At 38.9% G+C, this 15,462-nt stretch overlaps 1 protein-coding gene across 4 annotated transcripts in view; it reads right to left on the reverse strand.

Moving 5' to 3' along the window:
* Positions 1 to 15,462, reverse strand: part of GRIA2 (glutamate ionotropic receptor AMPA type subunit 2) — a 197,745-nt gene that overhangs the window by 160,639 nt on the left and 21,644 nt on the right. The window lies entirely within an intron of this gene.

Below are 15,462 nucleotides of genomic sequence, written 5' to 3' on the forward strand. Positions count from 1 at the left end.
TATTTGTATTATTTTAATTTCACCAGGAAAATTTAATTAACACTAACAAACCTACTCTATTCAAGTAATGTATCTGGTAATGATAGACTTCAATCTAATTACATTTACCATTAATATATGCTCATTGTAATTTTTTTAAGTTTAGAAGAGATAAATCAATTGGTAAAAAAAAATAAAATCTCTCACAAGTGCATCATTGATGCAAAGCAGCTCTCACTATAGGAAGATATACTTGGTGTATACCTTCCAAAGACAGTTGATCAGTGCATATAGACATGTATTATACATGTATTTTTATAGATAGAATTTGTATTTTATAGATAGATTCTATAGAATTTTATAGGTAGAACTGTAAAAACACACAGTATTTTTATAGAAAGAATCACAACATTTTTATACTGAACATACAATAAAATATGTGTACTCATTGTATATAAAATTACATATATTATTGCAATTGCACAGGAACCTGTCAAGATGATTTGCCATCATTTATTTAATTTATTATTGGCTATTACTATTTCTACTGTTGAAAACAATGAACATCCTCTACTTATCTTTGAGCATATATGTGAATATTCCAAGAAAAAATTACTAACTGTGGAATTGCTAGTTTAGTTGTCACATTTGGACACTTCAAAATCCTTCCAACTGGGCATGAGAACCTGTTCACATGTCTCAACTCTGGATGGTTCCAATCTTTACAGTATTGTCAACTAGACAAATTATTCCTGCATTTGCAGGCTATACACATCTCTTATCATTATTGTATTTTCTGACATTTAACCAAACCTGCCTTTTTCGTGTTGATCTGTAGGAGTACCCTGGTGACTCAGACGGTAAAGCGTCTGACTGCAATGCGGGAGACCTGGGTTTGATCCTTGGGTAGGGAAGATCCCCTGGAGAAGGAAATGGCAATCCACTCCAGTATTCTTGCCTGGAAAATCCCATGGATGGAGGAGCCTAGTAGGCTATAGTCCATGGGGTTGCAAAGAATCATACATGACAGAGTGACCTCACTTTCACTTTACAAATATTATACACTATGGATATTGATCATTTGTTGATTACATATATTAAAAAATTTCCCAATACTTTTTTTTTGAATGAATAACACAAGATTTTTTAGCTTTATGCCATCAAACCTATGAATACTTTTCCTTTGTGGCTCACATTCTTTGGATATATGCTAAGACAGACCACCTCTATCCCTATACAATAAATGGACTTTCCTAAATTTTCTTACAGTACATATAAGAAGCAGAGAGCTTATGTTTCTTTCCCAGTAGGTATCTAATTGTCCCTAAATCATTAACAGACTAATGTAACTCTTCACTTCAGTAACTGAATGACTTTCTTTATCATTAGTGCATAATCACACATATGCATTTTGAGTCTCTGGACAGAAAAATAAAGAATTATTTTCTTTCATCTTTTGTCTAACCCCATGACCACCACTGTAAAAAAAAAAAAAAAAAAAAAGGTGTATATGTGTATTTTCACTTTAAAATATTTCTGAAAAAAACTACTTGGGCTAAATAGATTTATTTTTACTTGTATTTGACAAATCTTTTAAAAGAATACACAAAAAGAACTTTTATCTAATGTTTACTTTGCTTTTCCATTATTTGCATAAGATAATGTGAACTGGGGGTGAGGAGGGTGTGAGGGGGGCAGGATTTCTACTACAAGCAGGAACAGAGGCAAGAAGATAACAGATGTTGAGCTCAACATGGCATTATGTTAAAAATTTCAGTGACATTCTCTGCCTGGATCAATTTTGCAGAATCTGAAAGAGGAAAAACAACTGAATCACAATGAATATTTTGAGCCTTAAAAGAAGCAATTTCCCCCAAATATAGTAATTTAAATAACCAAAGAAAAAACTGAAGTTCTCAGTTTGCAAGTACTGGTTCCATGGCATTTTCAATTCAAGCCTTTAAGTCCCAAAGACAGACAATCTCCACAGACCAAGACAGCAGCTCTCAAACATTTGAGGCTCATTACTGTTTTACAGTCTTAAAGATGATCAAGCACCCGAACAAGCCTTTATTTACATGAGTTACAGTTAGTCCTGTTTACTATATTTTAAATTAAAATGTTTGAAATTTTGAAAATTTTATTAAAAATAAAATGATGTTTGATCAATTAATTTAAAACCACAAGCCCACCACAAGCTATTATTAACAGCAATATCTTTTGTGAAAAATAACTATATTATCCAAAAGAATGAGAAGAGTAGCACTGCTTTCCATTTTTGCACATCCATTTAATGTTTTTTAAAAAGAACAGCTAGATTCTCATATTTTACTTTGGTGGACATATATTAAGAAAATTTGTCTTCACATACATATGTAATAGTTTCAAAAGTGGCAAGTATTTTGACAGCCTTTTCAGATAATTGTGAATATTATTATTTGAAACCACACCAAAAGTTGGCAACATGTGCTTTCTTAAAGGTTAGTTGCTGTGTGGAATCTGAAACCATATAAATGAACTTTTTAGCATTCTGTTCCATCAAGAACTACTGAAGTATCTTGGGCTTTGAGTGTCTCTTTCACTCATGCATAATTCTGCAATATTATGCAGCAGTTATTTGGAAAATATCTGTTCACTAAGCTAAGCAGAGATTCCAAATGTTGGTACAGCTCATTATACAGCATCAGAATTTTTCATTTCTCAGTATCAGCACTCATCTTTTCAGAGAAGCCTTTAATTATTGAGGTGACAAACTTACAGTGGCAGATTCAAGTTTTCCAAAATCCTATTTTTAACTTAAAATCTTGAATACTGTCATTGGCACCCCAAATTGTCAGTATTTTACCTTCAAGTGACTGACTGACTTTGTTCTTTTCCCAAAAATGTTGGTGAAATAATAAAATCTAAATAATTACAGGATGTCAATCCCTCCTTCAAATAAAGAGGCAGTTTATGAAGAAAGTAAACAAATAACTAAGTGCTTCATACATACTTTCCATCTTGTTTCACAGAATACAAAAAAAAATTCTATTTAAAGAATCAGATTTAATAGAATCAATAACTTTTACTGCTTTATTATAGATATTCTTGAATAAAAACCCTTTTATTTTGTCAGTGTGTGACAGTAATGAACACATGACTTCTCAGTAGGGTCCGGGACCATAGTCCTGGTTGCTAAGGCTTTTGCATCACCAGCTTAAAGCCAACAAAGTGGAACACGATATTTTAACATGATATAAAATAATTCTGACTTCAGGAACCTACTTATACATAGTCTCAAGAATCCTCAGGGTCTTTAGACACTAGATTAGTGTATAAGACTTCTGGCTTAATACTGAGTACTGATTACACTAACCTTAAAATGAATGAGGGAACTATATATAAAACAAATAATGAGGACATACTACATAGCATGGGGAATTCTACCCATATTCTGTAATGGCCTATGAGGGAAAAGAAGCTAACAAAGAGTGAATATATATATATGTTATATATATATAACAAAGAGTGACTATATATAACTGATTCACTTTGTTGTACAGCAGAAGCTAACACATTGTAAATCAATTATACTCCACTATGGATTTTTTTTAATGAATGAACAAATAAATATCAATTCCCCCTGAATTTCCATACCCACAGTGACACAAAGCAGAAGCTAATCCTAAAAAAAGGGACACATTACTGTGACGTGTCTGCAGTGAGTATTGCCAGTGGAAGCACATTCATCTCTGCTTGTTGTTCTTGATTAGAAAGGTAAGCATCTTCATTGCCCTCATAACCCATTCATTAATGTTAGCATTGTTGGCGGGCATCAGCTGCTGTCAGCACCAAGAAAAAGCAGGCAAAACCAGAAAGGAAAAAAAGCACTAGAGGAATAAAGTAGTTCCTAAGATGAAGTTTTTAACTGAACAGAGTCCAAGGGAAAGGTTTTATTCTGTAAGTGAGCAAATGAGTGAATGAATGAACCAAAAGGAATTTTCTAAAAAAGGAGGAGGAAGAGGAAGTGAAGGCGAAAAGAAGATGATGGAATAGAAGAGGAAGAGGCAGAAGGAGAGGGAAGGAGGGGAAGGAAGAGGAAGAGGAGGAAAAGGAAATGAAAAGAAAAAAGAACAACAACATCTTGCTGGGAATACTTATTGGTTTTGTCCAGTCCCTTCCAGGATACTAGTGGAATCAGATTCATGTTGATGAAGGGCAAAACCAATATAGTATTGTAAAGTAAAATAAAGTAAAATAAAAAATAAAACAATATTAAATGTTAAAAAAAAGAATGATACTGTTTCTCTTCTAAGAATCCACCTTGTCAGAATACATTTTTAAACATTTTAGATACTTTGGAAGACACTCCAATGGCATGTCTCTTTTTGATGATCCTCCATATCTTCTGGTACTGCGACAGGAGTTCCACTCTCTCTCCTGGTTTTTATTGCATTGCTTCATTTAAAATGACACGATGCAGCATAAAGCTTGAATACAAATAAGACTTTTTGGTAGGTGCCATAAAGCATCAAGCCCAGGGAACTGATGAAATTAGATTTCTGTTTCTATTTCCAAGGTTTATTTTTCACATTCCTCACCCCCTAAAATATGATGTGCTAAGTTGCTCAGTCATGTCCAACTCTTTGTAGCCCCATGGACTATAGCCCACCAGGCTCCTCATTCCATGGAACTTTCCAGGCAAGAATGCTGGAGTGGGTTGCCATTTCCTACTCCAGGGGATCTTCCTAACCCAGGGATCCAACTCATTGAACCCCGGTCTCCTCCTGCATTGGTGTGTGGATTCTTTACCACTAGTGCCACCTGGGAAGGCCCTCCGAAAAAAGATGAAAGGAAGAAAACTTAGGAGATGGGAGAGAAATGAAGAAGGAGGAGAAGGAGAAAGAAGGAGGAGGAGGAGGGAGAGGAGGAGAGGAAACAAAGCCAACAGAGCAGGATGGTGAGATGCTCTCTCTTATCACTTTCTCATGACAGGCGTGATGTCCTAAGATGTCTCCAGGATCACAAAGTACATGAGGTGACAAGGAGTTTCACTTTGAGAATAATTTAAGACCATGTATTTGTAAAAGGATGAGGGAAGGTGTTTTTTATATATATATATATATATATATATATCATGGTTTTGTATCCTTTTCATTATTTGCTATTTTGCAGAGTAGCAAGATGGTGTTCTCAGTTTAATGGTGAGTTTTAATTTGAGAGCAGAGGTGCTCAAGTGTGTTCATATTCTATCACCTTTGCACTCACTATAGATGTATATCTTGCAATCGTTAGAAGGGACTCAGCTCACTGAAATCTTCAAAACTGGATCTGGTCCCATTTTAGAATGAATAAGAAAGGAGGGTCTCTAGATGTCTATTTCATTTTTTTAAGATTTATTTATCTATTATTTTATTTTGTGGCTGTGGTGGGTCTTTGTCATTGTGTGAGCTTTATCTGATTGTGGCGAGCAGGGGGGCTACCCTATATTGTGGTGCAGGGGCTTATTTCGGTGGCTTCCCTTGTGGTGGAGCACGGGCTGTAGGGTGTGTGGGCTTCAGCAACTGCAGGTCATGGGCTCAGAGCCCAGGCTACTGGGCTTTCAAGCACAGGTTCAGTAGCAACTTTTAGCACAGGCTTAGCTGCTCTTCAGTATGTGGAATCCTCCCAGACCAGGGATCGAACTTGTGTCTCCTGCATTGGCAGGCAGATTCTATACCACTGAGCCAACAGGGAAGCCCTGGACGTTTATTTAATACATACATCTCACAGACAAGAAGAAAGATCCACCATTATAACCCCGTTTCTTCAATTATGAAAATGAACCCTGCTCAGCTTGCACCCCAGGATGCAGAAGTTAACCTCCCCAAATCTCAGTGACAGTACAGAGCACAACCTGATAGTCTCTGTCCTAAGCCCCTGGTCTCCTAAAATACAGAAATGTGCTGTACACTCAGATGTATATTGATTCAGGAAGAGTCTTCAGCAAGTAAAACTTTAATCACATAGGTTTCATGCTTCTAATTTTATCCTCCATAGGAAACAATATCTTCCTTCAAGGAATGCAGTGGTGAAACAGTTAAACTTGTGCCTTGAACTTAAAGCGTGGAGCTTGGAATATCTCTCAACAAAAAGGAAGCCATTTTCCTTTGATTTGTGGGATGCAATGGTTCTTGGAGTTCCGGTAATGCATAATCACTAACTCCAATTTAAGGAGTGTCTGTATTATGGTGACTTTGGAAACATTTGCAGATCTCAACAGCCAGTTCTTTGCCATATAAACAATCAATAATCACCTTTACTTGAGTAATGGTCCCAAGACATGCCCATTGCTTGACTGCAGGGCCCAGGAATCATAAACATCCTTCTTCATGCTAAAGACACAATGACAGGAGATCTTAACATCAACATGGTGATCCTCTTTTAAGATTTCTGCTTCCTTTATATGAAGATAATGAGAAAGAAGTTTGCATTTACAATGAATCAGTAAATATAGGCTTACCATCAACGACTGCTTCAGCTCCACATCAGGTCTGCAGAATATGCAATGCAAGGGTAAAGCATCTCTATTCTTAAAGAAATTGCAATCTAGTGAGGAACAAATTGACACCTAGCGAATAAAGCTAGAAATTCAGAGCATCTTCTATAACCAGGAAATTTGCTGGGTACCTGATCAATTTTAGAGTAAGAAAGTGAAAAAGTGAAAGTGTAAATTACACAGTCATGTCCAACTGTCTGTGGGATTCTCCAGGCAAGAATACTGCAGTCAGTAGCCATTCCTTTTTCCAGGGGATCTTTCCAACCCAGGGATGGAACTTGGTTCTACATTGCAGGCACATTCTTTATCATCTAAGCCATTCTATACAAATTCTGGTTTTTCTGTAAAGAGCGGTGCTACTCAACTAAATCAGTTCATTTTTCTGGGATGAATTTCTCCAAGGGTTAAAAATTGTTAAGTAAGAGATAGTAAACCTATTCCAGTACTGATGAGTTTATAATTTTACACTATGAATATATCAATTCCCCAAAGTTCTACAGACATGAGGGACAATGAGGATTATAATTACCAGAAAGGCTGCAGAGTAGATGAGAACTTGACATTTGTGTTGAAAGATGTGTATATATATATGTGTGCATGTGTGTATTTATCTTTTAAATATGTATATAAATACATATATTTCTTTTATATATATGTGAAGTGAAGTTGCTCAGTCGTGTTCAACTCTTTATGACCCCGTGGACTGTAGCCTACCAGGCTCCTCTGTCCATGGGATTTTCTAGGCGAGAATATTGGAGTGAGTTGCCATTTCCTTCTCCAGCAGATCTTCCCAACCCAGGGATCGAACCCGGATCTCCTGTATTGTAGGCAGATGCTTTACCATGTGAGCCACCAGGAAGTATATATTTATCTTTTAATTATATGTAAATATATGCAGGCTGCTAAGTCACTTCAGTCATATCCAACTCTTTGCACCCCTGTGGACTGTAGCCCGCCAGGCTCCTCTGTACATGGGATTCTCCATGCAAGAATACTGAAGTGGGTTGCCATGCCCTCATCCAGGGGATCTTCCCAACCCAGGGATCAAAATTGCACCTCTTACATCTCCTGTATTGATAGGCAAGTTCTTTACCACTAGTGCCACCTGAAAAGCCCATGTGAATATATATATGCTGCTGCTGCTACTGCTAAGTCGCTTCAGTCGTGTCCAACTCTGTGCGACCCATAGATGGCAGCCCACCAGGCTCTGCCGTCCCTGGGATTCCCCAGGCAAGAACACTGGAGTGGGTTGCCATTTCCTTCTCCAATGCATGAAAGTGAAAAGTGAAAGTGAGGTCGCTCAGTCGTGTCTGACTCTTCATGACCCCATGGACTGTAGCCTACCAGGCTTTTCCGTCCATGGGATTTTGAAGGCAAGAATACTGGAGTGGGATGCCATCGCCTTCTCCAAAATATATATATATTACCTTTTAAATATGCTATATATAAATATATAGTTAAATATAATATAAATATATAGTTATCTTTTAGATATATATATATGTAAATACATACAGAGAAAGAGAGAGGAAGAGAAAGATTTTTCCTCAACTTTACTGATGCGTGATTGACAAATAACAACTGTCTATATTTAGTTTACAGGAAGTTCTTGAACAGTCAGAGGAAAACTTGAAGATTCATCACACAGGAAGTGCACAGGAATTTTAAAACAGTTTTAGATGTTCACAAAGCCCCTTCCAAGATTGCAGAGTCCTTGATGGCAGTTTCTTATCCCTTAACATGATGTCTGTTGCATAAGAAGTGCTGAAAATATTTTTAGAAGAAAAGGGAAAAAAGATAATATGGACTAGAGCAGAGAATTCATTCCCTGGAGATGTGAAGGGAGGAAGTCATAAATTTGGCGGAGTTGATGCATGATAAAATGATAACAGATAATTTCCCAGAGAGAACAACAAAAACAAAGATCAGGCATCTCTGTCTTGTAAACCAGAGTCAGACCCTACAGCTTCCTCCCAATAACAGTACATGCTGCCTGCATGATGACTTCCCTTTGCCCCCTTCACCAACTTTGCTCCCTGAAATCCAATTCCTTGCACATCCCTGCTTGTGTCCTTGCTCTGGTTTAAAGTTTGAAATTCCCATTCAGTCAGAACTCAACTCAGTCTTCATTTTGGTTGGAGATTTTGGATCTCAGCTTTCTCCCCAGGGCCCAGAGCAGGGCAGGTACTGCACCCCCAAATCTTCTTGCAGCCAGCTGCCGAGCTTGTGTCAGCAGCCACCACTCCAGGTGACCTTCCCATACTGCTGATCTGGTCCCAGTCCTGAGCTAACCTGACAAGTCTTCTGTATGACTCTGTATGTGCCCCCCCACCACCACCTGGCCCAGAACAGCCATTCCTTGGACTTCCTGTCACATCTTTCATTGAATACCTTCTATACACACACTAGGTACATGTCTGGGCACCTTGCTAATGTAAGAATCAGAAGATATGACTATAAGCTCTTTCTTTCATATACTCTAAACACAAGGCTATTTCCCAATTTCATCAGTCACAAAGATCTCTCCATTTTCTATAGATCCATGTATGAGATGTATGAAGGGACACAGTTTCCCATTCCCAAGTATTCAGTGTGTTTGTCTTCTGTCTTATGTGCTTTGAGAAGATGACTTTGAGTTCCTTCCTTCAGAGAACCTGGCACAAAGGCCCAGGAAACACCCCCACAAAGTATGTACTGATTATGAAGAGCATCGAGCATTCTGACAGAAGCTTACCTGATGAGTCCCAAGTGTTACAGACTTTCATCTTTACCTGGATGAGGCAGAATAAAATGAGTAGCCAAGAAAAATACTCTTACTTGCTAGTGAAAAAAAAAAAAGAATTAAATAATTAATATAATTGCAAATTAAATTGTTAAAAAGTAGCTTTCAATTTTGACCACTAGTTTTATAATAAGAATATAAAAATGCAAAGTGAAGTAGAGAGAAAATGAAAGATGAGAGTTTAAACTTAATATATTTTTATACTGAGTCTGAGAACATGTTTTCCTGAAGCACTTAAGGAAACAGTAAAGATCAAGAATGATACCCACTCCGTCTTTCTAAAGAGAAAAACCAGTTTGAAGCTCAGAAGTGAAAACCCCTACAGAAGTATAAAAGAAAACCTATGAATTGTACATAACTTCATCTTAATTTTAATACTTGGTATTACAGAGTACCTAACAAGATATGCAGCCCACAGCCACTTTGTTGTTCAGTCGCCAAGTTGTGTCCAACTCTCTGTCACCCTTTGGATCATAGGCCGCCAGGCTCCTCTGTCCATGGGATTTCCCAGGCAAGAATACTGAAGTGGGTAGCCATGCCCTCCTCCAGGGGATCTTTCCAATCCAGAGATCAAACCTGGGTCTCCTGCATTGCAAGCAGATTCTTTACCATCTGAGCCACCAGAGAAGCCCATTAAGGTCATATATTGAATAAAAAATACTAAAATGTACTCAGGAAAAAAAAAATTGCATTTTTGAGCACTTTCTGTATTCTTACTACATTATATTTATGGAGACAAGATCACATTAGTCAAATTTCACAAGCAAAGTTATTGAGGGCAAGAGAGATAACTACTCTGTCCAATATAGCAGAGCTAAAAAGTAGCAGAGTTAGGATTCCTACCCAACACAAGAAAAATGAAAAAAAAATAAAAACAAGCAAGAAAGGTCAGAGACCTACTGGGTATACGTCTTCCACATGACTGAGTTTTTTAAAACTCAACGTAATATTGGAATGTATTCAATATAAATGGCTCAGAGGTTAAAACATCTGCCTGGAATGCGGGAGGCCCAGGTTCAATCCCTGGGTCGGGAAGATCCCCTGGAGAAGGAAATGGCAATCCACTCCAATACTCTTGCCTGGAGAATCCTATGGAGGGAGGAGCCTGGTAGGCTACAGTCCATGGGGTCACAAAGAGTCAGACACGACTGGGCGACTTCGCTTTTGCTTTCAATCTCTACCACTATAAAAATTAGCTAGAATTTTCACCTTGTAGACTTCAATTAATATTTTTAAGTAAAGCAAAGTTGGAATCAGGTCATACATAGTGAGAAAAAGAAGCCAGAGAACAAGGTCGTGTGCTGTGAGAAGAGCTGAGTTCCTTATACAGCAAACAAGAGTGGTTCGTGTGCTGTCCTCAGGTAGAGGAAGTCATGACCTTATCAGAAGCAGAGACCTTTCTGTCTCTTTTTTGGAGGCTTATTAAAAGAAACGATGTGTAAATTACAGCAAGAGAAAATTCAGCTAGACAGAAGGCAGAACTTTCTGACAAGAGTTACTGGGTGATTCAACTGACTACCCAGAGACTTCTTGAAATCTTTCTTCCTAGAAAGCAACCTTAAAGACAGACAAATTACTACCTGTGTTTTCTAGCATAACTTCCATCCTGGGCTCCCAAGCTCTGCAATTTTACAGTTGGATTTCATTTCATTTATGTCTAATAATGCAAAAAGGCTCCTAATCGTTGCCTTTTATAAAGTCATTCAGTTCTAACAGCTCACCCAAGGAGACCTTGTTCCTAACCCATGCAGAAACATAAAAATCCCAAGGAGAGATTAGGATAAGAGTCAAGAGGCCTCGGGTTCTTAGATGGGATGCTATGTCTTTGAATGACATAGAAGTCTGAGTCTCTTATCACTCACATAAAGAGAAAGGGAAAACGGAGTGGGTTCCCTCACAAGAAAGGCAGGGTTCCTTGGTCGCAAATCAAACCTGACAGTGTAAACACACCCTGAGTACATGATGCTACTTGGTTATTACCTGGAAAGAAAGTAGTAGCTGGTTTGCGGATGGCGGTGAGAGACACAGCTTCCCTGAAAGATCTCTGTACCCGCTCTGCACGCCTGCTACTGTTTGTATCCTAAGAGCCCCACTTTCTGTGTGGATGCCTGCTTTTGTCCATGAGAGAACTGAATCTGGCATAACACAAACTTTTAGAAAACTGATAATCCTTCTGATATTATGGGTTTTTAAGCAGCTATTTTTTTTTCTACCAAAGACTACATTCAGCCAGAGGACAGATGAAAAGACGAGCAAATTTAACTTTAATTTTTTTTTAAAAAGATGAGGATGAGCCAATTAAATTGCACATTTCTCTCCACCTTGCTTTCAGAGTAGCGGCTATTCACACAACCAGTGAATGACTTGGCTTCTGGGAGAACCTTCATCCTCATAGCCACCAACTGACCCTGTCTCAGCCTTAGAGCCAGAGAGGGGTGTGGGGACCCCAGGACAGGGCCATGCAGTCCGTGATCCCTTGGGTCTCACAGTGAAGACTGTCAGGTCAACAGATGCTCAGAAAACAGTTTCTATGCCACGTAAGGGACAACGTTTGAAGGTCCTGATTTATAACTTCATGACAGTATCATTGCCTCATATGTACAGAGCAATGCACAACCCACAGAACACAAGGACCCATTAGCATCAGAAGCCAGCCTAAGACATTTCTTGAGGCATTTCTATCCATAATAAACAGGTGACCATTCCCCCCGAAAAGAAGAAAAACCAAATGCCCTCAAATGAAGCTCTTCTGTCCTCATCAAACAGTTCCATGAGTGTGGAAACAGAACCTGCTCCATCTCAACCTGCTCCATCTTGCTGTCATTTGCTCTGATGAAGCTGAGGAGTTAAGAGGGTTAAGATCTTGGAGTTGCCGTTAGGTTTACCTTAAGTCTGAGGTGCCTATGAATCTTGAATATGCCTAAGTTAAACCAGGGCTTAGTGGACCTGTGCTTTCCCTCCCGTGGAATCCCAGCTCCCCTCTGCTTGCCCACCATGCTGCATGCAGGCTGCCTGCCTTCCTGGGAGAGGTTGCATGTCTTTCTCCAGTAGGTCTTCCCTGTCCCCTTATTGAAGAGAACTGTCAAGAAGCCATGATCACAGTGGAGCCTCCAGCTGGACCTGGGTGATTAGCGGCCCCTTCCCCTCTGCCCATCCTTGGACTGTACCTCCCACTCACACTTCCTGCCCAGAAGCCCTTCAAGGACACAGCCTGGAGAGAAGTGAAGCGGGGCTGAGGACTTCTGGATGGTGCATGTGACTGAACCCAGGAAGGCTTCTGTATAAACCTTGAAGGTTCTGCTGGGCGGGCGGAGATCCGCTTCCCTCCAGGCTGCCCATGACATCTCCTAGGTCAAGTTCCTTGTTTATTAAAGCCAAATCTTCCAGTCTGAAGCGTCTGCCTCTTTCTTTGGTCCTTCCTGCTCTCCCTTTACAGGAGCCAGTTTGTGAACCAACTTCCCTGCCGGGGCTGCTCTGCCCCCAAACCTTCACCTCTCAGGTGACTCTCTCTGCCTGGTCTCAGTTTCTCCATCCGGTTCTCCCATCATATGGGGATTTCCTTTCAAACACATATCCCAAGCTATAAGTGTGTCTTTTCTGCTTATGGATTTGTTATCACTCACCCCACCCTGACGCCAGTGTCAGAGGACCACACCTCCCCAGGATTCCTCACCACGACCCCTGTGCTTACAACCATCCTTCACAAGAGACAGGAGAGATACCAGATTCCATAAGCCCATGTGAAGCCTAAATCCATCACCACATGTAGCCAAATTATGTGCACATGGTGTCCAGACACACACAACCACCATCACCTCCCACCTTTTCTTTATCTCCTTTGGCACTTTGACCTTCCTGGTGAGAAGCCTGGCAAAACGTAAGTGGAAAATAACCCAGGATGACACAACTCACAAGAATGATTGCTTCCTCAACACTTCAAAGGAGCTTAATGTCCTTCAGTGCTTTAGACTTTTCACATTTAGGGGACATTTATTAAGGAAAGAAAAATAAAACGTTTGTCCTTCAGCTGTGCCATCATGAACTTGAATTTGTAGGAAAAAGTATTTTCTTCTCCTTTTGACTCCTTCAGAAGAGTTTAAAGAATTGTTGGTTTCTTATCCTTTCAAATCTGAGGTGCTTTGTCAGCATAGGTATTTACAAACATTTCAAAGCTGGGTGAAATCTTTTAAGCCCTAGCAGACTACCAAAAGACACAGAGAGCCATTTGACTTGCCAAAACTGGTTTAAATCAAACAAATAGAGTCAATTCTCATCATTCACAAATTTTGCATGTGCAACTTTGCCTACTCACTCAAATCTGTTTATAAACTCTTAATCAATACCTGGAGAAGGAAATGGCAACCCACACCGGTATTCTTGCCTGGAGAATTCCATGGACAGAGGAGCCTGGCAACCCCAGTCCATGGGGTTGCAAAGAGTCAGACACGACCATGTGACTAACACACCACACACAATTAATACCTGCAGTTTTTTGCAGTGATTCATAGGTATGTGGAGGGGTCACCCAATACTCAGGTTGCCCAGCTGAGGTCAAATAAGATGGCACTGCCTCTTGCTCCAGCCCTCATACAATTTACAAATGTCTCTTTGTGAGTGCCTGTGCTGTTTAAAATGGCCCCAAGCACAGTGCTGAAGTCTTGTCTTCCTGAGAGCAAGAGGGCATATGTTTAGCTAAAGAGGAAAGCCAACAAATTCTGAGACTATCTTGAATAGCTATACCTGATAATGTTTGACCAAACATATGCCTTTTCCCTAGTTAGCCATTGCATGGCTACATGAAAATATAGCCTTTGTGGAATTTTGAAAACCACAGGAAATCATTGGGATAAGAGAAACATATTTGAGAGTAATGATAGAACCAATATAAGCAGTAACCTAAGGAAAACAGATGAGCAGGTAAATGTGAGTGATGACTTCAATAATACTAGGTATTAGGTTTATGCATTCCACATTACTGACTCTTATTTCATCTTTGTCCCAGTGTGAGTTACAGTGCTTTTGGCCACAAGTTCAACATTAGGGCATCAACAATATATATTCAATAAGGTATCTGAAACAGAAAAACACATCAAAGTCATGTATTGATCAACTGATGACAATGTTGTGACCAGAGGTTCTATACATCCCAGGAGCAATGGTCAGTATTCACTAATTCAGTGTTCACAGCGATTTGTAGAACAACTACAGTGAACAATGAAAATCAATAGTACTTTTCTAAAAGGAGTGTTATACTCTTCTGAAGACTTATGTGACACTGGTAACCTCAGGAGAGCCTCTATTATCAGAAAGCATGCAAATCTGCCTTCCTGAATTTTACCAGAAAATATATTATTAATATTTCGGGAACTGTCCTTTCTCCCAGCCAGAAATGCATTATTCACACGGTTACCTAGTCATGAAAGTTGTTCTTTCATTTTCTGAAGCTAGGGATCTCCATTATCACCAAGAAAAAGGAAACATTAACAACTAAAATAAATCCCCCAAATCTCCAGGGCTCTCTTTCTTCTACCAAATACTTAATATATTTTCTACCTAATATTTTTAGCCTATTTGATCACTAGTGGTGTATCTGGTAAAACATAGGTGAGGCCTCAACCTGGCTCATTTTTAGAGTTAAGATCCTAGAAATGAAGTTTATGGTAATCTTCACTTTTAAAATTCAAAAGCCATATGCCTATGGTTTAATATCAAAAAGATATATTAATAAAAGATCCAACTATGCTGGCAACATAGAAAGACTCTCCCAAAAGAAGGAGATGGCAAAGATGAAGGTTGTGAATATAGTCATCCCTTGGAATCCATGGGGAACTGGTCCTTGGATACCAAAACCTAAGCACGCTCAAGTCCCTTGTATAACTATATATTAATCGTATTTGCCTATAACCTACAGACCCATATAATTTAAATCATCTCTTAATAGTTAATATAATGCAAAGTCTATGCAAATAGTTGCCCATAAAAGGTAAATTCAGGTTTTGCTTTTAAGAATTTTAACTTTTTTTTCCAAATATTTTTGATCCTTGGTTGGTTGAATGCAGACACAGGAACAGCAGATACAACTATGTACAAATTTTACAGAACTGTTGCAAAAGAAAAAAAAAACATAATTAAATACAAGACAAGAGCCAGTAATGTGGAATATACAAATCAAATATCTAATATT

The sequence above is a fragment of the Oryx dammah genome, unplaced genomic scaffold (genome assembly GCF_014754425.2).
Source record: "Oryx dammah isolate SB20612 unplaced genomic scaffold, SCBI_Odam_1.1 HiC_scaffold_12, whole genome shotgun sequence".
In the NCBI taxonomy this organism is placed as follows: domain Eukaryota; kingdom Metazoa; phylum Chordata; class Mammalia; order Artiodactyla; family Bovidae; genus Oryx; species Oryx dammah.